The sequence below is a fragment of the Battus philenor genome, unplaced genomic scaffold (genome assembly GCF_028537555.1).
Source record: "Battus philenor isolate CCGP_79_NKW_IND1 unplaced genomic scaffold, ilBatPhil1.0.hap1 SCAF_59, whole genome shotgun sequence".
NCBI lineage: Eukaryota > Metazoa > Arthropoda > Insecta > Lepidoptera > Papilionidae > Battus > Battus philenor.
The window spans coordinates 20,001-25,000 of NW_027181725.1; the positions used below are offsets into that span (position 1 = coordinate 20,001).

At 51.1% G+C, this 5,000-nt stretch overlaps 2 non-coding genes across 2 annotated transcripts; both read right to left on the reverse strand.

Moving 5' to 3' along the window:
• Positions 1 to 740: 740 nt before the first annotated feature.
• On the reverse strand, positions 741 to 897 carry LOC137930094 (5.8S ribosomal RNA). Its single transcript, XR_011108899.1, has one exon. It is a non-coding gene; the product is annotated as a 5.8S ribosomal RNA (ribosomal RNA).
• An 807-nt stretch (positions 898 to 1,704) lies between these two features.
• Positions 1,705 to 3,609, reverse strand: LOC137930088 (small subunit ribosomal RNA). Its single transcript, XR_011108895.1, has one exon. It is a non-coding gene; the product is annotated as a small subunit ribosomal RNA (ribosomal RNA).
• Positions 3,610 to 5,000: the final 1,391 nt, after the last annotated feature.

A 5,000-nucleotide genomic window follows, 5' to 3' on the forward strand; every position in this document is an offset into this window, starting at 1 on the left:
CGATAATATAACGTTCGCACTGGAACGACGACGCGTATCACCGACATAATACGGATGCGTAGCGACGACGAGCGGTGAACTCTCTCGCATCGGGCTAGGCGCGCGCGCACATGAACATCACGTAATGTTTACTTACATATGTTTGTGTGTGCGTTACGCTTGCCGCGCAAGAAAACATTCACCGCCTGCCGGTCGCATCCGTCGGAGACGCGTCGTCTGTGCTTCCGATATATTTTATTATATCGTATACACGAACCGATGAGCTCGGACGAAGACCGCACTACGAAGACTCGCGTCTTAGCGATGCGTGTAATCTTTTCACACTCGTTTCATATTCAATACAATTCGATATATTTAAACGGACCGTAAACGCGCTCCGCGCGTACGCGGACGTGAGGGGTGCAGCACCCCGCCGTCCGTCGTCCGTCGCGAAGAACGTTCAACGGAAACCGTCAATTGTTCGAAAGAGCGCGCGCCCGCTCGCCCGCGCGCGGTAGTGCGGCAGCGGCAGCGCGACGACAGCGACGGCGGATAGTGAGAGAGAGAGAGTGAGAGCCGCGGCGGCGCGGACGAGAGACTCTTATTAGAGATCGTCCCATCGCACCGTCCGCGAGCTCGTTCATCACCCCCCACCAACCCGCCGCCGCCGCGTCGCGCGTCACCGCCGCGCGCATCGACCGGCGCGAGCGCACGTAGCGCGCGTTCTACACCGAACAGTGTGGTTTTTATATTTTAACAGCCGGCCCTCAGACAGGAGTGGTCCTGGATATTTCTCCACGGACCGCAATGTGCGTTCGAAATGTCGATGTTCAAATGTGTCCTGCAGTTCACACTATGACGCGCAGTTAACTGCGTTCTTCATCGACCCGCGAGCCAAGTGATCCACCGTCCAGGGTAATGGTTTTTTCTTAATGTTGTTATTACTTACGGTAGCGGCCTACGGCTCTCGCCGTCGGCCACTTGATTGTCCGTTTTTATGTATTAACGTCGAAAGTTGGTCGAATTCATGTGCGCCGAGGCGTTCATAAAGAAACGGCACCGAAAAAGCTTAACGCCCCGACGCGAATCCTTTAGAATGATGAACGACGACGACCCGCGCACCCCCCAACGAGCTGGCGTGACGCACGACATTGTCATCTTTCTAACCGCTTAAATTTCGTTTTGTATAGCGCCAACCGACAATAAAGGGCCTGAGCTAGGCAGTGGGGATTTTCACCGCTTCGAACGCTCCGTTTGGTATGCCCCGGTCGGCGCTCGTCTCTCGGCGTTTTTCCGCCACCCGGCCGCTTCGACGGCGGCGGAGGCAGCGGCGGCGGTAGCACTTTCGACGAATGCCACCACCGCCACCGGCCACCGCCACGGCGCCGTCGCCGCTGCGCCGTTAGGCGTAATAGACGCTAGAGACAATTATTTCACATTTTATTTTTTATACATATATACAAACACGCACACACACACGCACGCACACGCGCGCGCGCTCGTCCGCATTAGATACGAACAGCAGCGCGCGCGTACGTACATATATATGTATATATGTCGTATATATATATATCATTATGGATGTATTACATATATATATGTGTAAACACGGTATGTACGAAGTCGTCGTCGTCGTCGTCGTCGTCGTCGCAACAGCAACAACAGCAACAGCGGCGCAACAACGTTCGTGAACATATCACGCGTCTCGCACACATACACACACGTTAATGATCCTTCCGCAGGTTCCCCTACGGAAACCTTGTTACGACTTTTACTTCCTCTAAATGATCAAGTTTGGTCAACTTCCCAGCAACGCCGACGGCCGTGAAGCCACCGCGTGTCGGTCCGAAGACCTCACTAAATCATTCAATCGGTAGTAGCGACGGGCGGTGTGTACAAAGGGCAGGGACGTAATCAACGCGAGCTTATGACTCGCGCTTACTAGGAATTCCTCGTTTATGGGGGATAATTGCAAACCCCAATCCCCAGCACGAAGGAGTTTCAACGGGTTGCCCGGGCCTCTAGGCCAGGGAGAACATGCTGATTCCTTCAGTGTAGCGCGCGTGCGGCCCAGGACATCTAAGGGCATCACAGACCTGTTATTGCTCAATCTCGTGCGGCTCGAAGCCGCCGGTCCCTCTAAGAAGAATTTTAATACGTCGCCAGTGAGTTGCGCCACCGGAGCGGCGCACACCTAAATGACGACGCCTATTTAGCAGGCTAGAGTCTCGTTCGTTACCGGAATTAACCAGACAAATCGCTCCACCAACTAAGAACGGCCATGCACCACCACCCACCGAATCAAGAAAGAGCTGTTAATCTGTCAATCCTTCCGGTGTCCGGGCCTGGTGAGATTTCCCGTGTTGAGTCAAATTAAGCCGCAGGCTCCACTCCTGGTGGTGCCCTTCCGTCAATTCCTTTAAGTTTCAGCTTTGCAACCATACTCCCCCCGGAGTCCAAAATCTTTGGTTTCCCGGAAGCTGCCCGCCGAGCCATCGTAGTAACGTCGGCGGATCGCTAGATGACATATTTACGGTTAGAACTAGGGCGGTATCTAATCGCCTTCGAACCTCTAACTTTCGTTCTTGATTGATGAAAACACCTTTGGCAAATGCTTTCGCTGATGTTCGTCTTGCGACGATCCAAGAATTTCACCTCTAACGTCGCAATACGAATGCCCCCAGTTATCCCTATTAATCATTACCTCGGAGTTCTGAAAACCAACAAAATAGAACCGAGATCATATTCTATTATTCCATGCACGAAATATTCAAGCAGCATTTTGAGCCCGCTTTGAGCACTCTAATTTGTTCAAAGTAAAATTGTCGGCCCATCTCGACACTCACCGAAGAGCACCGCGATAGGATTTTGGATATTGAACCGCCGTTTTACCGACGGCTCACCGACGATATGCTCCGCAGACGTGTCAGTATCACCGCGGATGCGGTGCACCGACAGCGCGGCGCACAAATGCAACTACGAGCTTTTTAACCGCAACAATTTTAGTATACGCTATTGGAGCTGGAGTTACCGCGGCTGCTGGCACCAGACTTGCCCTCCAATTGTTCCTCGTTAAAATATTTAAAGTGTACTCATTCCGATTACGAGGCCTCGTAAGAGTCCCGTATCGTTATTTTTCGTCACTACCTCCCCGTGCCGGGAGTGGGTAATTTGCGCGCCTGCTGCCTTCCTTGGATGTGGTAGCCGTTTCTCAGGCTCCCTCTCCGGAATCGAACCCTGATTCCCCGTTACCCGTGACAACCATGGTAGTCGCAGAAACTACCATCGAAAGTTGATAAGGCAGACATTTGAAAGATGCGTCGCCGGTGCTGGACCATGCGATCGGCAAAAGTTATCCAGATTCATCAAAATTAACGACTTCGGACGCGAGGCCCTCCGTCGATTGGTTTTGATCTAATAAAAGCACTCATCCCATCACTGGTCAGAGTTCTGATTGCATGTATTAGCTCTAGAATTACCACAGTTATCCAAGTAACCGAGGTAAGATCTAAGGAACCAAAACTGATATATTGAGCCATTCGCGGTATCGCCTTAATACGGCTTGCACTGAGACATGCATGGCTTAATCTTTGAGACAAGCATATAACTACTGGCAGGATCAACCAGGGAGCTAGCTAGAGCTAACACACACCAACACCGCACATACGAGAGATATGAGGGTGATGATGATATGATAGACGTGTGACAAGCGACGCGTCGGACGTTCGAAACGCCGTGACGCGCCGGTGCCTAGGTAGCTTTTTGCGTGCGTGCGTGCGTGCGTATTTATTACAATACACACACAACACCACACCGCAACAACAAAATGAATTCGTTTTTCTATCTGTTCACGGAGGAAAATGTATATCTCAACACTCGCCTCGCGTTCGTCCAGATTTACTTTGGACGCGGCATCGCGTCCGATTCATCGGAACGTTCTTTGACGAGACACATACAAATCTTCACTTTTATAAAATATCGTTTCGCAAAACGAACAATGACCGATTTCCAGCCCGGTTTTAGAGAGATCCGAAATCCTTGATTTATATATCATGATCGACCGTCGCGCGACTAGCGCGCGACGAGCTCGTTGATGCGATGCGTTAAGGGCCGCCCCGAAGTCGACTCGGGAGCCCAACGCCGTTCGCGTTAATTAAACGAGACGTTCTCTTACGCCTTCCGCTCTTACATAACGGAGACGTCGTCCGACACAGTTTACGGTGTGTTGTTGTGGGGAGATGATCCCCTTTTTCTTCCCTCCTCCGCCGCCGCTGTGTCGTTCGTGCGTTTGTCGGTTATAGAAGTTTCAGTTTCGGGCGTTCTCGTTGGTGGCGCGCGTTGTTTGTGTATCGGTGTTATTAGTTTTGTTCGATTCGCGCGCGTTTTCTAAGAATAATTTTTAAATTTTTTTTTTTTTATAAAAAAAAAAAAAAAAAAACTAAATCTAAAAAAAACGCAATCTCCGCAAACAAACTAACACCACCACACCACACACACCCCACCAACCAAAAAAACACACTCCACACTCCACAACCACCAACAAACAAAACAAAACAGAAGAGCATCGGAGAGAACTCTATTCGGCCGACCGGCGCGTCTCGCGCCAGTCCCATGTATATGCGGGAACGACTGTATGCGTCTCCGCGTAGCGCGATAGAGCGTTCGCGTATCGATTGCATACCACCGATCTACATATCTATATCTGACCCTGATCTCGATGTCATCGTCGTCGTCATCATCATCATCATCATCATCATCATCATCATCATCATCATCATCATCGTTCGACCCGATCGCGGATTGCGCGTAGCCAGCCGCCGATGCGTTCGCGTATCGATTTCTGAAAACGACAGAGTCCGGTCCCGTTCGCGTATCGATGCATAAATTTCGTGCTGATGACGATCGCACTCTTTCATACGCGATGTCGACTGAGACAAAGAAAGGTGTCGTCGTCGTCGTCGTCGTCGTCGTCGTCGTCGTCGTCGAGACGGTAGCGGTCCGTAATAAAGATCGTGCGGCCC